Below are 22,506 nucleotides of genomic sequence, written 5' to 3'. Positions count from 1 at the left end.
TCCCCGGTTCGAAACCGGGCAGAAACAGTTGTTATATTGTCTTGGCTGCAATGTTGAGAGGTGCCGTTTTGCCATGAAATTGTCCAGGCCCTGAAGATGGTTTCATGCAGACTCGTTCCAAGAAAGTGAATTCTCCTAAAAACACTAAAGTAATTGGCATGTGGATGTATCTGTTGATTCACAGACCTCGCTTTGAAAAGAGCCCTGCATTCTGTTCATTGCTCACCTAGAACATGCATTAACTTTGGGAATTGTTGGCACCAACAGGCATCTTAGTTTAGTGGAGTGTTTCTGGTGTTTAAGTGCAGAAGCCCTGGGCTCAATTCCTCGGTGACCCTTCTCAAGGTGATGATACAAATGCATCGTCACCTTTACGTTTAATGTCAGAATTGTTTATTTCTATTTGGTGGTGTATGAATGCTTGCAATAGTATGTTGATTTTTTCTAGCCTTGAATGAATAAAAGCAAATCACTCCTCTTTATGTATTTTTCTAATACATTGATATTTGCATCTCCTTTCCTAGCCTGCATTTTTCACTATCTTACAGGCTGTATATAATAAGTATCAATTCAGGGGCCCTTCTTCTACTCAATTCACAACTGTTCTATCCCGGCATTGATAAGCAATCTACATCTGCTTCTGTTGTATATTGGTTATCATGTTTACCTGACGTGTGAAAGCCCCATGTTTGACAGTGCGCGTTAATAAAGAGACCAATGATTTTTATTAAAAGTTGTCATGTGTTTTTGTTACCTTGCACCGGCCAAAAAGTGCCGGAAATGACTTCATTTGCAGTCACTTGAAAAGTAGGGATTCTCAAATAAATGGTAAGAGGTTGGAACAAATCTAAAGGAATGCATGGCATATCTATATGTATGTGTACGCAGGTATCCATATATAAAGATAGATAGATAGATAGATAGATAGATAGATAGATAGATAGATAGATAGATAGATAGATAGATAGATAGATAGATAGATAGATAGATAGATAGATAGATAGATAGATAGATAGATAGATAGATAGATAGATAGATAGATAGATAGATAGATAGATAGATAGATAGATAGATAGATATTGGGAGAGAGAGAGCGTTAATATAAACTGAGACTTTATTTTCCATCAAGCTGTCTTTCCTTTCCTTCAGGAGCAGAATGTTCTGATCATCAGCGCTCCAGAATCTAGTGCTTGGTTGGCAAGCATCACACATTGTGATGTGTTAGCTAAGAGTACCATGTCGTTCAGACTCATATATTCCTCTGTAGTTGTACCTTGGTGATTCAACAAAATGTGGCATCATAAGCAGCATTCTACTGCCATAGACTGGGCAGAAAAAACATTTAGAATTTCACTGAAAAAGAAAAAAAGCATACTTAGGCAGAGCTTTCTGGACAGTAAGGACATTAGAGTAAGTGATGAATAAGCACTGCTTTTGTTAATTTACATAGGCAGAACAGAGACTGCTGGGAAAAGCCTGAAATTAAAGGCACAGAAAATGCCTGCTTCTGGATAGAACACTAAGAAGGGTTGAAAGTTTTTTCTCTGACCCTGGCCACTCTTACAAGCAATCCTATGATAGTCAGAAGGACCCACCCTAAAAAGGAAGGGACAGCCATTTGGACCCTTTCCACCTTTTCTATATCTCGCCTGATCGAGCCTGATCGAGCGCTGATTGAGCGGATTAGCACATGTACTTCTCATTTTTGGAAGGTATTGCTTAGCTTGCTACCAGCAGCTCAGTTATGTTATGATGTTAGAGGCTTGCAAGGAATGCTTTAGTCCTGCATTAGGCAGTTTTTATTGCTACTTGCATTCAAGGGAAAGATAATTAGCCAGAATCTGTGGCCCAGTTATTCAGCTTGGCATTCCGATTTGCACAAAGGGAATAAGCATTTGAGAAAAAATGCAACATGTGTTTCTTATGTTGTTATGAACAGCTTTTTATTCTTTCTCTTTAGGGTCTAGCCACTGCAGAAATAGATAAATAAGTGCTGACTTCCTGTAAGACGTGTCCAATGCTGGGACAAAATAAAAGGGGACACTTATAAATGATAGTGATATCATTTGAGAAAGGGTAAGTTGACACTGAATTTCATGTGTATTCACAGACCAAGCATGAAAAAGTCCCCAGCATGATCTTCATTGCGTGCTTAGAGCTGGTATTAGCTTTTCAGAGGTGCGGGTCTTTCGAAGGCTCGTTGGTCTAGGGGTATGATTCTCGCTTTGGGTGCGAGAGGTCCCGGGTTCAAATCCCGGATGAGCCCTTTCATTGGTGCTTTTTTAAAGTAGTATTGAAGTATGCATTTCAAAGCCAATATCAATTTTCTCTTTGCAGTAGTGGATGAATATTTGCTAGAGTCTCATGCTTTTAACCTTGCCCTGCCTGAGCAAATAGGAAACATTTCTCTTTAAGCATTTTGCAAAAATGCTGAACTTGCATGGCATATACAAGCGTTCAGCTAGGGCTGTCTGGGAAGGTTGCATGAAAGAAATCTAAAACCAGAGGCCCTTGGAATAGCCTGTTTTGAGAAGTTTCATCACAGAAGAATTAACTGTAGACATCTGTTTCTGTAGTGTAGTGGTTATCACGTTTGCCTCACACGCGAAAGGTCCCCGGTTCGAAACCGGGCAGAAACAGTTGTTATATTGTCTTGGCTGCAATGTTGAGAGGTGCCGTTTTGCCATGAAATTGTCCAGGCCCTGAAGATGGTTTCATGCAGACTCGTTCCAAGAAAGTGAATTCTCTTAAAAACACTAAAGTAATTGGCATGTGGATGTATCTGTTGATTCACAGACCTCGCTTTGAAAAGAGCCCTGCATTCTGTTCATTGCTCACCTAGAACATGCATTAACTTTGGGAATTGTTGGCACCAACAGGCATCTTAGTTTAGTGGAGTGTTTCTGGTGTTTAAGTGCAGAAGCCCTGGGCTCAATTCCTCGGTGACCCTTCTCAAGGTGATGATACAAATGCATCGTCACCTTTACGTTTAATGTCAGAATTGTTTATTTCGATTTGGTGGTGTATGAATGCTTGCAATAGTATGTTGATTTTTTCTAGCCTTGAATGAATAAAAGCAAATCACTCCTCTTTATGTATTTTTCTAATACATTGATATTTGCATCTCCTTTCCTAGCCTGCATTTTTCACTATCTTACAGGCTGTATATAATAAGTATCAATTCAGGGGCCCTTCTTCTACTCAATTCACAACTGTTCTATCCCGGCATTGATAAGCAATCTACATCTGCTTTTGTTGTATATTGGTTATCATGTTTACCTGACGTGTGAAAGCCCCATGTTTGACAGTGCGCGTTAATAAAGAGACCAATGATTTTCATTAAAAGTTGTCATGTGTTTTTGTTACCTTGCACCGGCCAAAAAGTGCCGGAAATGACTTCATTTGCAGTCACTTGAAAAGTAGGGATTCTCAAATAAATGGTAAGAGGTTGGAACAAATCTAAAGGAATGCATGGCATATCTATATGTATGTGTACGCAGGTATCCATATATAAAGATAGATAGATAGATAGATAGATAGATAGATAGATAGATAGATAGATAGATAGATAGATAGATAGATAGATAGATAGATAGATAGATAGATAGATAGATAGATAGATAGATAGATAGATAGATAGATAGATAGATATTGGGAGAGAGAGAGCGTTAATATAAACTGAGACTTTATTTTCCATCAAGCTGTCTTTCCTTTCCTTCAGGAGCAGAATGTTCTGATCATCAGCGCTCCAGAATCTAGTGCTTGGTTGGCAAGCATCACACATTGTGATGTGTTAGCTAAGAGTTCCATGTCGTTCAGACTCATATATTCCTCTGTAGTTGTACCTTGGGGATTCAACAAAATGTGGCATCATAAGCAGCATTCTACTGCCATAGACTGGGCGGAAAAAACATTTAGAATTTCACTGAAAAAGAAAAAAAGCATACTTAGGCAGAGCTTTCTGGACAGTAAGACCATTAGAGTAAGTGATGAATAAGCACTGCTTTTGTTAATTTACATAGGCAGAACAGAGACTGCTGGGAAAAGCCTGAAATTAAAGGCACAGAAAATGCCTGCTTCTGGATAGAACACTGAGAAGGGTTGAAAGTTTTTTTCTGACCCTGGCCACTCTTACAAGCAATCCTATGATAGTCAGAAGGACCCACCCTAAAAAGGAAGGGACAGCCATTTGGACCCTTTCCACCTTTTCTATATCTCGCCTGATCTCGCCTGATCGAGCGCTGATTGAGCGGATTAGCACATGTACTTCTCATTTTGGGAAGGTATTGCTTAGCTTGCTACCAGCAGCTCAGTTATGTTATGATGTTAGAGGCTTGCAAGGAATGCTCTAGTCCTGCATTAGGCAGTTTTTATTGCTACTTGCATTCAAGGGAAAGATAATTAGCCAGAATCTGTGACCCAGTTATTCAGCTTGGCATTCCGATTTGCACAAAGGGAATAAGCATTTGAGAAAAAATGCAACATGTGTTTCTTATGTTGTTATGAACAGCTTTTTATTCTTTCTCTTTAGGGTCTAGCCACTGCAGAAATAGATAAATAAGTGCTGACTTCCTGTAAGACGTGTCCAATGCTGGGACAAAATAAAAGGGGACACTTATAAATGATAGTGATATCATTTGAGAAAGGGTAAGTTGACACTGAATTTCATGTGTATTCACAGACCAAGCATGAAAAAGTCCCCAGCATGATCTTCATTGCGTGCTTAGAGCTGGTATTAGCTTTTCAGAGGTGAGGGTCTTTCGAAGGCTCGTTGGTCTAGGGGTATGATTCTCGCTTTGGGTGCGAGAGGTCCCGGGTTCAAATCCCGGACGAGCCCTTTCATTGGTGCTTTTTTAAAGTAGTATTGAATTATGCATTTCAAAGCCAATATCAATTTTCTCTTTGCAGTAGTGGATGAATATTTGCTAGAGTCTCATGCTTTTAACCTTGCCCTGCCTGAGCAAATAGGAAACATTTCTCTTTAAGCATTTTGCAAAAATGCTGAACTTGCATGGCATATACAAGCGTTCAGCTAGGGCTGTCTGGGAAGGTTGCATGAAAGAAATCTAAAACCAGAGGCCCTTGGAATAGCCTGTTTTGAGAAGTTTCATCACAGAAGAATCAACTGTAGACATCTGTTTCTGTATTGTAGTGGTTATCACGTTTGCCTCACACGCGAAAGGTCCCCGGTTCGAAACCGGGCAGAAACAGTTGTTATATTGTCTTGGCTGCAATGTTGAGAGGTGCCGTTTTGCCATGAAATTGTCCAGGCCCTAAAGATGGTTTCATGCAGACTCGTTCCAAGAAAGTGAATTCTCCTAAAAACACTAAAGTAATTGGCATGTGGATGTATCTGTTGATTCACAGACCTCGCTTTGAAAAGAGCCCTGCATTCTGTTCATTGCTCACCTAGAACATGCATTAACTTTGGGAATTGTTGGCACCAACAGGCATCTTAGTTTAGTGGAGTGTTTCTGGTGTTTAAGTGCAGAAGCCCTGGGCTCAATTCCTCGGTGACCCTTCTCAAGGTGATGATACAAATGCATCGTCACCTTTACGTTTAATGTCAGAATTGTTTATTTCTATTTGGTGGTGTATGAATGCTTGCAATAGTATGTTGATTTTTTCTAGCCTTGAATGAATAAAAGCAAATTACTCCTCTTTATGTATTTTTCTAATACATTGATATTTGCATCTCCTTTCCTAGCCTGCATTTTTCACTATCTTACAGGCTGTATATAATAAGTATCAATTCAGGGGCCCTTCTTCTACTCAATTCACAACTGTTCTATCCCGGCATTGATAAGCAATCTACATCTGCTTCTGTTGTATATTGGTTATCATGTTTACCTGACGTGTGAAAGCCCCATGTTTGACAGTGCGCGTTAATAAAGAGACCAATGATTTTTATTAAAAGTTGTCATGTGTTTTTGTTACCTTGCACCGGCCAAAAAGTGCCGGAAATGACTTCATTTGCAGTCACTTGAAAAGTAGGGATTCTCAAATAAATGGTAAGAGGTTGGAACAAATCTAAAGGAATGCATGGCATATCTATATGTATGTGTACGCAGGTATCCATATATAAGATAGATAGATAGATAGATAGATAGATAGATAGATAGATAGATAGATAGATAGATAGATAGATAGATAGATAGATAGATAGATAGATAGATAGATAGATAGATAGATAGATAGATAGATAGATAGATAGATAGATAGATAGATAGATAGATAGATATTGGGAGAGAGAGAGCGTTAATATAAACTGAGACTTTATTTTCCATCAAGCTGTCTTTCCTTTCCTTCAGGAGCAGAATGTTCTGATCATCAGCGCTCCAAAATCTAGTGCTTGGTTGGCAAGCATCACACATTGTGATGTGTTAGCTAAGAGTTCCATGTCGTTCAGACTCATATTTTCACCTGTAGTTGTACCTTGGTGATTCAACAAAATGTGGCATCATAAGCAGCATTCTACTGCCATAGACTGGGCAGAAAAAACATTTAGAATTTCACTGAAAAAGAAAAAAAGCATACTTAGGCAGAGCTTTCTGGACAGTAAGGACATTAGAGTAAGTGATGAATAAGCACTGCTTTTGTTAATTTACATAGGCAGAACAGAGACTGCTGGGAAAAGCCTGAAATTAAAGGCACAGAAAATGCCTGCTTCTGGATAGAACACTGAGAAGGGTTGAAAGTTTTTTCTCTGACCCTGGCCACTCGTACAAGCAATCCTATGATAGTCAGAAGGACCCACCCTAAAAAGGAAGGGACAGCCATTTGGACCCTTTCCACCTTTTCTATATCTCGCCTGATCGAGCCTGATCGAGCGCTGATTGAGCGGATTAGCACATGTACTTCTCATTTTGGGAAGGTATTGCTTAGCTTGCTACCAGCAGCTCAGTTATGTTATGATGTTAGAGGCTTGCAAGGAATGCTTTAGTCCTGCATTAGGCAGTTTTTATTGCTACTTGCATTCAAGGGAAAGATAATTAGCCAGAATCTGTGACCCAGTTATTCAGCTTGGCATTCCGATTTGCGCAAAGGGAATAAGCATTTGAGAAAAAATGCAACATGTGTTTCTTATGTTGTTATGAACAGCTTTTTATTCTTTCTCTTTAGGGTCTAGCCACTGCAGAAATAGATAAATAAGTGCTGACTTCCTGTAAGACGTGTCCAATGCTGGGACAAAATAAAAGGGGACACTTATAAATGATAGTGATATCATTTGAGAAAGGGTAAGTTGACACTGAATTTCATGTGTATTCATAGACCAAGCATGAAAAAGTCCCCAGCATGATCTTCATTGCGTGCTTAGAGCTGGTATTAGCTTTTCAGAGGTGCGGGCCTTTCGAAGGCTCGTTGGTCTAGGGGTATGATTCTCGCTTTGGGTGCGAGAGGTCCCGGGTTCAAATCCCGGACGAGCCCTTTCATTGGTGCTTTTTTAAAGTAGTATTGAAGTATGCATTTCAAAGCCAATATCAATTTTCTCTTTGCAGTAGTGGATGAATATTTGCTAGAGTCTCATGCTTTTAACCTTGCCCTGCCTGAGCAAATAGGAAACATTTCTCTTTAAGCATTTTGCAAAAATGCTGAACTTGCATGGCATATACAAGCGTTCAGCTAGGGCTGTCTGGGAAGGTTGCATGAAAGAAATCTAAAACCAGAGGCCCTTGGAATAGCCTGTTTTGAGAAGTTTCATCACAGAAGAATCAACTGTAGACATCTGTTTCTGTAGTGTAGTGGTTATCACGTTTGCCTCACACGCGAAAGGTCCCCGGTTCGAAACCGGGCAGAAACAGTTGTTATATTGTCTTGGCTGCAATGTTGAGAGGTGCCGTTTTGCCATGAAATTGTCCAGGCCCTGAAGATGGTTTCATGCAGACTCGTTCCAAGAAAGTGAATTCTCTTAAAAACACTAAAGTAATTGGCATGTGGATGTATCTGTTGATTCACAGACCTCGCTTTGAAAAGAGCCCTGCATTCTGTTCATTGCTCACCTAGAACATGCATTAACTTTGGGAATTGTTGGCACCAACAGGCATCTTAGTTTAGTGGAGTGTTTCTGGTGTTTAAGTGCAGAAGCCCTGGGCTCAATTCCTCGGTGACCCTTCTCAAGGTGATGATACAAATGCATCGTCACCTTTACGTTTAATGTCAGAATTGTTTATTTCGATTTGGTGGTGTATGAATGCTTGCAATAGTATGTTGATTTTTTCTAGCCTTGAATGAATAAAAGCAAATCACTCCTCTTTATGTATTTTTCTAATACATTGATATTTGCATCTCCTTTCCTAGCCTGCATTTTTCACTATCTTACAGGCTGTATATAATAAGTATCAATTCAGGGGCCCTTCTTCTACTCAATTCACAACTGTTCTATCCCGGCATTGATAAGCAATCTACATCTGCTTTTGTTGTATATTGGTTATCATGTTTACCTGACGTGTGAAAGCCCCATGTTTGACAGTGCGCGTTAATAAAGAGACCAATGATTTTCATTAAAAGTTGTCATGTGTTTTTGTTACCTTGCACCGGCCAAAAAGTGCCGTAAATGACTTCATTTGCAGTCACTTGAAAAGTAGGGATTCTCAAATAAATGGTAAGAGGTTGGAACAAATCTAAAGGAATGCATGGCATATCTATATGTATGTGTACGCAGGTATCCATATATAAAGATAGATAGATAGATAGATAGATAGATAGATAGATAGATAGATAGATAGATAGATAGATAGATAGATAGATAGATAGATAGATAGATAGATAGATAGATAGATAGATAGATAGATAGATAGATAGATAGATAGATAGATAGATAGATAGATAGATAGATAGATAGATAGATAGATAGATAGATAGATAGATAGATAGATAGATAGATAGATATTGGGAGAGAGAGAGCGTTAATATAAACTGAGACTTTATTTTCCATCAAGCTGTCTTTCCTTTCCTTCAGGAGCAGAATGTTCTGATCATCAGCGCTCCAGAATCTAGTGCTTGGTTGGCAAGCATCACACATTGTGATGTGTTAGCTAAGAGTTCCATGTCGTTCAGACTCATATATTCCTCTGTAGTTGTACCTTGGGGATTCAACAAAATGTGGCATCATAAGCAGCATTCTACTGCCATAGACTGGGCGGAAAAAACATTTAGAATTTCACTGAAAAAGAAAAAAAGCATACTTAGGCAGAGCTTTCTGGACAGTAAGACCATTAGAGTAAGTGATGAATAAGCACTGCTTTTGTTAATTTACATAGGCAGAACAGAGACTGCTGGGAAAAGCCTGAAATTAAAGGCACAGAAAATGCCTGCTTCTGGATAGAACACTGAGAAGGGTTGAAAGTTTTTTTCTGACCCTGGCCACTCTTACAAGCAATCCTATGATAGTCAGAAGGACCCACCCTAAAAAGGAAGGGACAGCCATTTGGACCCTTTCCACCTTTTCTATATCTCGCCTGATCTCGCCTGATCGAGCGCTGATTGAGCGGATTAGCACATGTACTTCTCATTTTGGGAAGGTATTGCTTAGCTTGCTACCAGCAGCTCAGTTATGTTATGATGTTAGAGGCTTGCAAGGAATGCTCTAGTCCTGCATTAGGCAGTTTTTATTGCTACTTGCATTCAAGGGAAAGATAATTAGCCAGAATCTGTGACCCAGTTATTCAGCTTGGCATTCCGATTTGCACAAAGGGAATAAGCATTTGAGAAAAAATGCAACATGTGTTTCTTATGTTGTTATGAACAGCTTTTTATTCTTTCTCTTTAGGGTCTAGCCACTGCAGAAATAGATAAATAAGTGCTGACTTCCTGTAAGACGTGTCCAATGCTGGGACAAAATAAAAGGGGACACTTATAAATGATAGTGATATCATTTGAGAAAGGGTAAGTTGACACTGAATTTCATGTGTATTCACAGACCAAGCATGAAAAAGTCCCCAGCATGATCTTCATTGCGTGCTTAGAGCTGGTATTAGCTTTTCAGAGGTGAGGGTCTTTCGAAGGCTCGTTGGTCTAGGGGTATGATTCTCGCTTTGGGTGCGAGAGGTCCCGGGTTCAAATCCCGGACGAGCCCTTTCATTGGTGCTTTTTTAAAGTAGTATTGAATTATGCATTTCAAAGCCAATATCAATTTTCTCTTTGCAGTAGTGGATGAATATTTGCTAGAGTCTCATGCTTTTAACCTTGCCCTGCCTGAGCAAATAGGAAACATTTCTCTTTAAGCATTTTGCAAAAATGCTGAACTTGCATGGCATATACAAGCGTTCAGCTAGGGCTGTCTGGGAAGGTTGCATGAAAGAAATCTAAAACCAGAGGCCCTTGGAATAGCCTGTTTTGAGAAGTTTCATCACAGAAGAATCAACTGTAGACATCTGTTTCTGTATTGTAGTGGTTATCACGTTTGCCTCACACGCGAAAGGTCCCCGGTTCGAAACCGGGCAGAAACAGTTGTTATATTGTCTTGGCTGCAATGTTGAGAGGTGCCGTTTTGCCATGAAATTGTCCAGGCCCTGAAGATGGTTTCATGCAGACTCGTTCCAAGAAAGTGAATTCTCCTAAAAACACTAAAGTAATTGGCATGTGGATGTATCTGTTGATTCACAGACCTCGCTTTGAAAAGAGCCCTGCATTCTGTTCATTGCTCACCTAGAACATGCATTAACTTTGGGAATTGTTGGCACCAACAGGCATCTTAGTTTAGTGGAGTGTTTCTGGTGTTTAAGTGCAGAAGCCCTGGGCTCAATTCCTCGGTGACCCTTCTCAAGGTGATGATACAAATGCATCGTCACCTTTACGTTTAATGTCAGAATTGTTTATTTCTATTTGGTGGTGTATGAATGCTTGCAATAGTATGTTGATTTTTTCTAGCCTTGAATGAATAAAAGCAAATCACTCCTCTTTATGTATTTTTCTAATACATTGATATTTGCATCTCCTTTCCTAGCCTGCATTTTTCACTATCTTACAGGCTGTATATAATAAGTATCAATTCAGGGGCCCTTCTTCTACTCAATTCACAACTGTTCTATCCCGGCATTGATAAGCAATCTACATCTGCTTCTGTTGTATATTGGTTATCATGTTTACCTGACGTGTGAAAGCCCCATGTTTGACAGTGCGCGTTAATAAAGAGACCAATGATTTTTATTAAAAGTTGTCATGTGTTTTTGTTACCTTGCACCGGCCAAAAAGTGCCGGAAATGACTTCATTTGCAGTCACTTGAAAAGTAGGGATTCTCAAATAAATGGTAAGAGGTTGGAACAAATCTAAAGGAATGCATGGCATATCTATATGTATGTGTACGCAGGTATCCATATATAAAGATAGATAGATAGATAGATAGATAGATAGATAGATAGATAGATAGATAGATAGATAGATAGATAGATAGATAGATAGATAGATAGATAGATAGATAGATAGATAGATAGATAGATAGATAGATAGATAGATAGATAGATAGATAGATAGATAGATAGATAGATAGATAGATAGATATTGGGAGAGAGAGAGCGTTAATATAAACTGAGACTTTATTTTCCATCAAGCTGTCTTTCCTTTCCTTCAGGAGCAGAATGTTCTGATCATCAGCGCTCCAAAATCTAGTGCTTGGTTGGCAAGCATCACACATTGTGATGTGTTAGCTAAGAGTTCCATGTCGTTCAGACTCATATTTTCACCTGTAGTTGTACCTTGGTGATTCAACAAAATGTGGCATCATAAGCAGCATTCTACTGCCATAGACTGGGCAGAAAAAACATTTAGAATTTCACTGAAAAAGAAAAAAAGCATACTTAGGCAGAGCTTTCTGGACAGTAAGGACATTAGAGTAAGTGATGAATAAGCACTGCTTTTGTTAATTTACATAGGCAGAACAGAGACTGCTGGGAAAAGCCTGAAATTAAAGGCACAGAAAATGCCTGCTTCTGGATAGAACACTGAGAAGGGTTGAAAGTTTTTTCTCTGACCCTGGCCACTCGTACAAGCAATCCTATGATAGTCAGAAGGACCCACCCTAAAAAGGAAGGGACAGCCATTTGGACCCTTTCCACCTTTTCTATATCTCGCCTGATCGAGCGCTGATTGAGCGGATTAGCACATGTACTTCTCATTTTGGGAAGGTATTGCTTAGCTTGCTACCAGCAGCTCAGTTATGTTATGATGTTAGAGGCTTGCAAGGAATGCTTTAGTCCTGCATTAGGCAGTTTTTATTGCTACTTGCATTCAAGGGAAAGATAATTAGCCAGAATCTGTGACCCAGTTATTCAGCTTGGCATTCCGATTTGCGCAAAGGGAATAAGCATTTGAGAAAAAATGCAACATGTGTTTCTTATGTTGTTATGAACAGCTTTTTATTCTTTCTCTTTAGGGTCTAGCCACTGCAGAAATAGATAAATAAGTGCTGACTTCCTGTAAGACGTGTCCAATGCTGGGACAAAATAAAAGGGGACACTTATAAATGATAGTGATATCATTTGAGAAAGGGTAAGTTGACACTGAATTTCATGTGTATTCATAGACCAAGCATGAAAAAGTCCCCAGCATGATCTTCATTGCGTGCTTAGAGCTGGTATTAGCTTTTCAGAGGTGCGGGCCTTTCGAAGGCTCGTTGGTCTAGGGGTATGATTCTCGCTTTGGGTGCGAGAGGTCCCGGGTTCAAATCCCAGACGAGCCCTTTCATTGGTGCTTTTTTAAAGTAGTATTGAAGTATGCATTTCAAAGCCAATATCAATTTTCTCTTTGCAGTAGTGGATGAATATTTGCTAGAGTCTCATGCTTTTAACCTTGCCCTGCCTGAGCAAATAGGAAACATTTCTCTTTAAGCATTTTGCAAAAATGCTGAACTTGCATGGCATATACAAGCGTTCAGCTAGGGCTGTCTGGGAAGGTTGCATGAAAGAAATCTAAAACCAGAGGCCCTTGGAATAGCCTGTTTTGAGAAGTTTCATCACAGAAGAATCAACTGTAGACATCTGTTTCTGTAGTGTAGTGGTTATCACGTTTGCCTCACACGCGAAAGGTCCCCGGTTCGAAACCGGGCAGAAACAGTTGTTATATTGTCTTGGCTGCAATGTTGAGAGGTGCCGTTTTGCCATGAAATTGTCCAGGCCCTGAAGATGGTTTCATGCAGACTCGTTCCAAGAAAGTGAATTCTCTTAAAAACACTAAAGTAATTGGCATGTGGATGTATCTGTTGATTCACAGACCTCGCTTTGAAAAGAGCCCTGCATTCTGTTCATTGCTCACCTAGAACATGCATTAACTTTGGGAATTGTTGGCACCAACAGGCATCTTAGTTTAGTGGAGTGTTTCTGGTGTTTAAGTGCAGAAGCCCTGGGCTCAATTCCTCGGTGACCCTTCTCAAGGTGATGATACAAATGCATCGTCACCTTTACGTTTAATGTCAGAATTGTTTATTTCGATTTGGTGGTGTATGAATGCTTGCAATAGTATGTTGATTTTTTCTAGCCTTGAATGAATAAAAGCAAATCACTCCTCTTTATGTATTTTTCTAATACATTGATATTTGCATCTCCTTTCCTAGCCTGCATTTTTCACTATCTTACAGGCTGTATATAATAAGTATCAATTCAGGGGCCCTTCTTCTACTCAATTCACAACTGTTCTATCCCGGCATTGATAAGCAATCTACATCTGCTTTTGTTGTATATTGGTTATCATGTTTACCTGACGTGTGAAAGCCCCATGTTTGACAGTGCGCGTTAATAAAGAGACCAATGATTTTCATTAAAAGTTGTCATGTGTTTTTGTTACCTTGCACCGGCCAAAAAGTGCCGGAAATGACTTCATTTGCAGTCACTTGAAAAGTAGGGATTCTCAAATAAATGGTAAGAGGTTGGAACAAATCTAAAGGAATGCATGGCATATCTATATGTATGTGTACGCAGGTATCCATATATAATAGATAGATAGATAGATAGATAGATAGATAGATAGATAGATAGATAGATAGATAGATAGATAGATAGATAGATAGATAGATAGATAGATAGATAGATAGATAGATAGATAGATAGATAGATAGATAGATAGATAGATAGATAGATATTGGGAGAGAGAGAGCGTTAATATAAACTGAGACTTTATTTTCCATCAAGCTGTCTTTCCTTTCCTTCAGGAGCAGAATGTTCTGATCATCAGCGCTCCAGAATCTAGTGCTTGGTTGGCAAGCATCACACATTGTGATGTGTTAGCTAAGAGTTCCATGTCGTTCAGACTCATATATTCCTCTGTAGTTGTACCTTGGGGATTCAACAAAATGTGGCATCATAAGCAGCATTCTACTGCCATAGACTGGGCGGAAAAAACATTTAGAATTTCACTGAAAAAGAAAAAAAGCATACTTAGGCAGAGCTTTCTGGACAGTAAGACCATTAGAGTAAGTGATGAATAAGCACTGCTTTTGTTAATTTACATAGGCAGAACAGAGACTGCTGGGAAAAGCCTGAAATTAAAGGCACAGAAAATGCCTGCTTCTGGATAGAACACTGAGAAGGGTTGAAAGTTTTTTTCTGACCCTGGCCACTCTTACAAGCAATCCTATGATAGTCAGAAGGACCCACCCTAAAAAGGAAGGGACAGCCATTTGGACCCTTTCCACCTTTTCTATATCTCGCCTGATCTCGCCTGATCGAGCGCTGATTGAGCGGATTAGCACATGTACTTCTCATTTTGGGAAGGATTTTGGGAAGGTATTGCTTAGCTTGCTACCAGCAGCTCAGTTATGTTATGATGTTAGAGGCTTGCAAGGAATGCTCTAGTCCTGCATTAGGCAGTTTTTATTGCTACTTGCATTCAAGGGAAAGATAATTAGCCAGAATCTGTGACCCAGTTATTCAGCTTGGCATTCCGATTTGCACAAAGGGAATAAGCATTTGAGAAAAAATGCAACATGTGTTTCTTATGTTGTTATGAACAGCTTTTTATTCTTTCTCTTTAGGGTCTAGCCACTGCAGAAATAGATAAATAAGTGCTGACTTCCTGTAAGACGTGTCCAATGCTGGGACAAAATAAAAGGGGACACTTATAAATGATAGTGATATCATTTGAGAAAGGGTAAGTTGACACTGAATTTCATGTGTATTCACAGACCAAGCATGAAAAAGTCCCCAGCATGATCTTCATTGCGTGCTTAGAGCTGGTATTAGCTTTTCAGAGGTGAGGGTCTTTCGAAGGCTCGTTGGTCTAGGGGTATGATTCTCGCTTTGGGTGCGAGAGGTCCCGGGTTCAAATCCCGGACGAGCCCTTTCATTGGTGCTTTTTTAAAGTAGTATTGAATTATGCATTTCAAAGCCAATATCAATTTTCTCTTTGCAGTAGTGGATGAATATTTGCTAGAGTCTCATGCTTTTAACCTTGCCCTGCCTGAGCAAATAGGAAACATTTCTCTTTAAGCATTTTGCAAAAATGCTGAACTTGCATGGCATATACAAGCGTTCAGCTAGGGCTGTCTGGGAAGGTTGCATGAAAGAAATCTAAAACCAGAGGCCCTTGGAATAGCCTGTTTTGAGAAGTTTCATCACAGAAGAATCAACTGTAGACATCTGTTTCTGTATTGTAGTGGTTATCACGTTTGCCTCACACGCGAAAGGTCCCCGGTTCGAAACCGGGCAGAAACAGTTGTTATATTGTCTTGGCTGCAATGTTGAGAGGTGCCGTTTTGCCATGAAATTGTCCAGGCCCTGAAGATGGTTTCATGCAGACTCGTTCCAAGAAAGTGAATTCTCCTAAAAACACTAAAGTAATTGGCATGTGGATGTATCTGTTGATTCACAGACCTCGCTTTGAAAAGAGCCCTGCATTCTGTTCATTGCTCACCTAGAACATGCATTAACTTTGGGAATTGTTGGCACCAACAGGCATCTTAGTTTAGTGGAGTGTTTCTGGTGTTTAAGTGCAGAAGCCCTGGGCTCAATTCCTCGGTGACCCTTCTCAAGGTGATGATACAAATGCATCGTCACCTTTACGTTTAATGTCAGAATTGTTTATTTCTATTTGGTGGTGTATGAATGCTTGCAATAGTATGTTGATTTTTTCTAGCCTTGAATGAATAAAAGCAAATCACTCCTCTTTATGTATTTTTCTAATACATTGATATTTGCATCTCCTTTCCTAGCCTGCATTTTTCACTATCTTACAGGCTGTATATAATAAGTATCAATTCAGGGGCCCTTCTTCTACTCAATTCACAACTGTTCTATCCCGGCATTGATAAGCAATCTACATCTGCTTCTGTTGTATATTGGTTATCATGTTTACCTGACGTGTGAAAGCCCCATGTTTGACAGTGCGCGTTAATAAAGAGACCAATGATTTTTATTAAAAGTTGTCATGTGTTTTTGTTACCTTGCACCGGCCAAAAAGTGCCGGAAATGACTTCATTTGCAGTCACTTGAAAAGTAGGGATTCTCAAATAAATGGTAAGAGGTTGGAACAAATCTAAAGGAATGCATGGCATATCTATATGTATGTGTACGCAGGTATCCATATATAAAGATAGATAGATAGATAGATAGATAGATAGATAGATAGATAGATAGATAGATAGATAGATAGATAGATAGATAGATAGATAGATAGATAGATAGATAGATAGATAGATAGATAGATAGATAGATAGATAGATAGATAGATAGATAGATAGATAGATAGATAGATAGATAGATAGATAGATAGATAGATAGATAGATAGATAGATAGATAGATATTGGGAGAGAGAGAGCGTTAATATAAACTGAGACTTTATTTTCCATCAAGCTGTCTTTCCTTTCCTTCAGGAGCAGAATGTTCTGATCATCAGCGCTCCAAAATCTAGTGCTTGGTTGGCAAGCATCACACATTGTGATGTGTTAGCTAAGAGTTCCATGTCGTTCAGACTCATATTTTCACCTGTAGTTGTACCTTGGTGATTCAACAAAATGTGGCATCATAAGCAGCATTCTACTGCCATAGACTGGGCAGAAAAAACATTTAGAATTTCACTGAAAAAGAAAAAAAGCATACTTAGGCAGAGCTTTCTGGACAGTAAGGACATTAGAGTAAGTGATGAATAAGCACTGCTTTTGTTAATTTACATAGGCAGAACAGAGACTGCTGGGAAAAGCCTGAAATTAAAGGCACAGAAAATGCCTGCTTCTGGATAGAACACTGAGAAGGGTTGAAAGTTTTTTCTCTGACCCTGGCCACTCGTACAAGCAATCCTATGATAGTCAGAAGGACCCACCCTAAAAAGGAAGGGACAGCCATTTGGACCCTTTCCACCTTTTCTATATCTCGCCTGATCGAGCGCTGATTGAGCGGATTAGCACATGTACTTCTCATTTTGGGAAGGTATTGCTTAGCTTGCTACCAGCAGCTCAGTTATGTTATGATGTTAGAGGCTTGCAAGGAATGCTTTAGTCCTGCATTAGGCAGTTTTTATTGCTACTTGCATTCAAGGGAAAGATAATTAGCCAGAATCTGTGACCCAGTTATTCAGCTTGGCATTCCGATTTGCGCAAAGGGAATAAGCATTTGAGAAAAAATGCAACATGTGTTTCTTATGTTGTTATGAACAGCTTTTTATTCTTTCTCTTTAGGGTCTAGCCACTGCAGAAATAGATAAATAAGTGCTGACTTCCTGTAAGACGTGTCCAATGCTGGGACAAAATAAAAGGGGACACTTATAAATGATAGTGATATCATTTGAGAAAGGGTAAGTTGACACTGAATTTCATGTGTATTCATAGACCAAGCATGAAAAAGTCCCCAGCATGATCTTCATTGCGTGCTTAGAGCTGGTATTAGCTTTTCAGAGGTGCGGGCCTTTCGAAGGCTCGTTGGTCTAGGGGTATGATTCTCGCTTTGGGTGCGAGAGGTCCCGGGTTCAAATCCCGGACGAGCCCTTTCATTGGTGCTTTTTTAAAGTAGTATTGAAGTATGCATTTCAAAGCCAATATCAATTTTCTCTTTGCAGTAGTGGATGAATATTTGCTAGAGTCTCATGCTTTTAACCTTGCCCTGCCTGAGCAAATAGGAAACATTTCTCTTTAAGCATTTTGCAAAAATGCTGAACTTGCATGGCATATACAAGCGTTCAGCTAGGGCTGTCTGGGAAGGTTGCATGAAAGAAATCTAAAACCAGAGGCCCTTGGAATAGCCTGTTTTGAGAAGTTTCATCACAGAAGAATCAACTGTAGACATCTGTTTCTGTAGTGTAGTGGTTATCACGTTTGCCTCACACGCGAAAGGTCCCCGGTTCGAAACCGGGCAGAAACAGTTGTTATATTGTCTTGGCTGCAATGTTGAGAGGTGCCGTTTTGCCATGAAATTGTCCAGGCCCTGAAGATGGTTTCATGCAGACTCGTTCCAAGAAAGTGAATTCTCTTAAAAACACTAAAGTAATTGGCATGTGGATGTATCTGTTGATTCACAGACCTCGCTTTGAAAAGAGCCCTGCATTCTGTTCATTGCTCACCTAGAACATGCATTAACTTTGGGAATTGTTGGCACCAACAGGCATCTTAGTTTAGTGGAGTGTTTCTGGTGTTTAAGTGCAGAAGCCCTGGGCTCAATTCCTCGGTGACCCTTCTCAAGGTGATGATACAAATGCATCGTCACCTTTACGTTTAATGTCAGAATTGTTTATTTCGATTTGGTGGTGTATGAATGCTTGCAATAGTATGTTGATTTTTTCTAGCCTTGAATGAATAAAAGCAAATCACTCCTCTTTATGTATTTTTCTAATACATTGATATTTGCATCTCCTTTCCTAGCCTGCATTTTTCACTATCTTACAGGCTGTATATAATAAGTATCAATTCAGGGGCCCTTCTTCTACTCAATTCACAACTGTTCTATCCCGGCATTGATAAGCAATCTACATCTGCTTTTGTTGTATATTGGTTATCATGTTTACCTGACGTGTGAAAGCCCCATGTTTGACAGTGCGCGTTAATAAAGAGACCAATGATTTTCATTAAAAGTTGTCATGTGTTTTTGTTACCTTGCACCGGCCAAAAAGTGCCGGAAATGACTTCATTTGCAGTCACTTGAAAAGTAGGGATTCTCAAATAAATGGTAAGAGGTTGGAACAAATCTAAAGGAATGCATGGCATATCTATATGTATGTGTACGCAGGTATCCATATATAGATAGATAGATAGATAGATAGATAGATAGATAGATAGATAGATAGATAGATAGATAGATAGATAGATAGATAGATAGATAGATAGATAGATAGATAGATAGATAGATAGATAGATAGATAGATAGATAGATAGATAGATATTGGGAGAGAGAGAGCGTTAATATAAACTGAGACTTTATTTTCCATCAAGCTGTCTTTCCTTTCCTTCAGGAGCAGAATGTTCTGATCATCAGCGCTCCAGAATCTAGTGCTTGGTTGGCAAGCATCACACATTGTGATGTGTTAGCTAAGAGTTCCATGTCGTTCAGACTCATATATTCCTCTGTAGTTGTACCTTGGGGATTCAACAAAATGTGGCATCATAAGCAGCATTCTACTGCCATAGACTGGGCGGAAAAAACATTTAGAATTTCACTGAAAAAGAAAAAAAGCATACTTAGGCAGAGCTTTCTGGACAGTAAGACCATTAGAGTAAGTGATGAATAAGCACTGCTTTTGTTAATTTACATAGGCAGAACAGAGACTGCTGGGAAAAGCCTGAAATTAAAGGCACAGAAAATGCCTGCTTCTGGATAGAACACTGAGAAGGGTTGAAAGTTTTTTTCTGACCCTGGCCACTCTTACAAGCAATCCTATGATAGTCAGAAGGACCCACCCTAAAAAGGAAGGGACAGCCATTTGGACCCTTTCCACCTTTTCTATATCTCGCCTGATCTCGCCTGATCGAGCGCTGATTGAGCGGATTAGCACATGTACTTCTCATTTTGGGAAGGTATTGCTTAGCTTGCTACCAGCAGCTCAGTTATGTTATGATGTTAGAGGCTTGCAAGGAATGCTCTAGTCCTGCATTAGGCAGTTTTTATTGCTACTTGCATTCAAGGGAAAGATAATTAGCCAGAATCTGTGACCCAGTTATTCAGCTTGGCATTCCGATTTGCACAAAGGGAATAAGCATTTGAGAAAAAATGCAACATGTGTTTCTTATGTTGTTATGAACAGCTTTTTATTCTTTCTCTTTAGGGTCTAGCCACTGCAGAAATAGATAAATAAGTGCTGACTTCCTGTAAGACGTGTCCAATGCTGGGACAAAATAAAAGGGGACACTTATAAATGATAGTGATATCATTTGAGAAAGGGTAAGTTGACACTGAATTTCATGTGTATTCACAGACCAAGCATGAAAAAGTCCCCAGCATGATCTTCATTGCGTGCTTAGAGCTCGTATTAGCTTTTCAGAGGTGAGGGTCTTTCGAAGGCTCGTTGGTCTAGGGGTATGATTCTCGCTTTGGGTGCGAGAGGTCCCGGGTTCAAATCCCGGACGAGCCCTTTCATTGGTGCTTTTTTAAAGTAGTATTGAATTATGCATTTCAAAGCCAATATCAATTTTCTCTTTGCAGTAGTGGATGAATATTTGCTAGAGTCTCATGCTTTTAACCTTGCCCTGCCTGAGCAAATAGGAAACATTTCTCTTTAAGCATTTTGCAAAAATGCTGAACTTGCATGGCATATACAAGCGTTCAGCTAGGGCTGTCTGGGAAGGTTGCATGAAAGAAATCTAAAACCAGAGGCCCTTGGAATAGCCTGTTTTGAGAAGTTTCATCACAGAAGAATCAACTGTAGACATCTGTTTCTGTATTGTAGTGGTTATCACGTTTGCCTCACACGCGAAAGGTCCCCGGTTCGAAACCGGGCAGAAACAGTTGTTATATTGTCTTGGCTGCAATGTTGAGAGGTGCCGTTTTGCCATGAAATTGTCCAGGCCCTGAAGATGGTTTCATGCAGACTCGTTCCAAGAAAGTGAATTCTCCTAAAAACACTAAAGTAATTGGCATGTGGATGTATCTGTTGATTCACAGACCTCGCTTTGAAAAGAGCCCTGCATTCTGTTCATTGCTCACCTAGAACATGCATTAACTTTGGGAATTGTTGGCACCAACAGGCATCTTAGTTTAGTGGAGTGTTTCTGGTGTTTAAGTGCAGAAGCCCTGGGCTCAATTCCTCGGTGACCCTTCTCAAGGTGATGATACAAATGCATCGTCACCTTTACGTTTAATGTCAGAATTGTTTATTTCTATTTGGTGGTGTATGAATGCTTGCAATAGTATGTTGATTTTTTCTAGCCTTGAATGAATAAAAGCAAATCACTCCTCTTTATGTATTTTTCTAATACATTGATATTTGCATCTCCTTTCCTAGCCTGCATTTTTCACTATCTTACAGGCTGTATATAATAAGTATCAATTCAGGGGCCCTTCTTCTACTCAATTTACAACTGTTCTATCCCGGCATTGATAAGCAATCTACATCTGCTTCTGTTGTATATTGGTTATCATGTTTACCTGACGTGTGAAAGCCCCATGTTTGACAGTGCGCGTTAATAAAGAGACCAATGATTTTTATTAAAAGTTGTCATGTGTTTTTGTTACCTTGCACCGGCCAAAAAGTGCCGGAAATGACTTCATTTGCAGTCACTTGAAAAGTAGGGATTCTCAAATAAATAGTAAGAGGTTGGAACAAATCTAAAGGAATGCATGGCATATCTATATGTATGTGTACGCAGGTATCCATATATAAAGATAGATAGATAGATAGATAGATAGATAGATAGATAGATAGATAGATAGATAGATAGATAGATAGATAGATAGATAGATAGATAGATAGATAGATAGATAGATAGATAGATAGATAGATAGATAGATAGATAGATAGATAGATAGATAGATAGATAGATAGATAGATAGATAGATAGATAGATAGATATTGGGAGAGAGAGAGCGTTAATATAAACTGAGACTTTATTTTCCATCAAGCTGTCTTTCCTTTCCTTCAGGAGCAGAATGTTCTGATCATCAGCGCTCCAAAATCTAGTGCTTGGTTGGCAAGCATCACACATTGTGATGTGTTAGCTAAGAGTTCCATGTCGTTCAGACTCATATATTCACCTGTAGTTGTACCTTGGTGATTCAACAAAATGTGGCATCATAAGCAGCATTCTACTGCCATAGACTGGGCAGAAAAAACATTTAGAATTTCACTGAAAAAGAAAAAAAGCATACTTAGGCAGAGCTTTCTGGACAGTAAGGACATTAGAGTAAGTGATGAATAAGCACTGCTTTTGTTAATTTACATAGGCAGAACAGAGACTGCTGGGAAAAGCCTGAAATTAAAGGCACAGAAAATGCCTGCTTCTGGATAGAACACTGAGAAGGGTTGAAAGTTTTTTCTCTGACCCTGGCCACTCGTACAAGCAATCCTATGATAGTCAGAAGGACCCACCCTAAAAAGGAAGGGACAGCCATTTGGACCCTTTCCACCTTTTCTATATCTCGCCTGATCTCGCCTGATCGAG

At 39.5% G+C, this 22,506-nt stretch overlaps 11 non-coding genes across 11 annotated transcripts; all 11 read left to right on the top strand.

Moving 5' to 3' along the window:
• The first annotated feature begins 2,194 nt into the window (after positions 1-2,194).
• Positions 2,195-2,266, top strand: TRNAP-UGG (transfer RNA proline (anticodon UGG)). Its single transcript has one exon. It is a non-coding gene; the product is annotated as a tRNA-Pro (tRNA).
• Positions 2,267-2,566: 300 nt separating this feature from the next.
• Positions 2,567-2,639, top strand: TRNAV-CAC (transfer RNA valine (anticodon CAC)). The gene has a single exon. It is a non-coding gene; the product is annotated as a tRNA-Val (tRNA).
• A 2,126-nt stretch (positions 2,640-4,765) lies between these two features.
• TRNAP-UGG (transfer RNA proline (anticodon UGG)) lies at positions 4,766-4,837 on the top strand. Its single transcript has one exon. It is a non-coding gene; the product is annotated as a tRNA-Pro (tRNA).
• Positions 4,838-7,356: 2,519 nt separating this feature from the next.
• On the top strand, positions 7,357-7,428 carry TRNAP-UGG (transfer RNA proline (anticodon UGG)). Its single transcript has one exon. It is a non-coding gene; the product is annotated as a tRNA-Pro (tRNA).
• Positions 7,429-7,728: 300 nt separating this feature from the next.
• On the top strand, positions 7,729-7,801 carry TRNAV-CAC (transfer RNA valine (anticodon CAC)). The gene has a single exon. It is a non-coding gene; the product is annotated as a tRNA-Val (tRNA).
• A 2,202-nt stretch (positions 7,802-10,003) lies between these two features.
• Positions 10,004-10,075, top strand: TRNAP-UGG (transfer RNA proline (anticodon UGG)). The gene has a single exon. It is a non-coding gene; the product is annotated as a tRNA-Pro (tRNA).
• Positions 10,076-12,977: 2,902 nt separating this feature from the next.
• TRNAV-CAC (transfer RNA valine (anticodon CAC)) lies at positions 12,978-13,050 on the top strand. Its single transcript has one exon. It is a non-coding gene; the product is annotated as a tRNA-Val (tRNA).
• A 2,147-nt stretch (positions 13,051-15,197) lies between these two features.
• Positions 15,198-15,269, top strand: TRNAP-UGG (transfer RNA proline (anticodon UGG)). The gene has a single exon. It is a non-coding gene; the product is annotated as a tRNA-Pro (tRNA).
• Positions 15,270-17,835: 2,566 nt separating this feature from the next.
• Positions 17,836-17,907, top strand: TRNAP-UGG (transfer RNA proline (anticodon UGG)). Its single transcript has one exon. It is a non-coding gene; the product is annotated as a tRNA-Pro (tRNA).
• Positions 17,908-18,207: 300 nt separating this feature from the next.
• TRNAV-CAC (transfer RNA valine (anticodon CAC)) lies at positions 18,208-18,280 on the top strand. The gene has a single exon. It is a non-coding gene; the product is annotated as a tRNA-Val (tRNA).
• A 2,128-nt stretch (positions 18,281-20,408) lies between these two features.
• TRNAP-UGG (transfer RNA proline (anticodon UGG)) lies at positions 20,409-20,480 on the top strand. Its single transcript has one exon. It is a non-coding gene; the product is annotated as a tRNA-Pro (tRNA).
• Positions 20,481-22,506: the final 2,026 nt, after the last annotated feature.

This window comes from Lissotriton vulgaris, unplaced genomic scaffold (assembly GCF_964263255.1).
Source record: "Lissotriton vulgaris unplaced genomic scaffold, aLisVul1.2 SCAFFOLD_1851, whole genome shotgun sequence".
Classification (NCBI taxonomy): domain Eukaryota; kingdom Metazoa; phylum Chordata; class Amphibia; order Caudata; family Salamandridae; genus Lissotriton; species Lissotriton vulgaris.
This window is presented reverse-complemented; position numbering and strand designations above follow the sequence as displayed.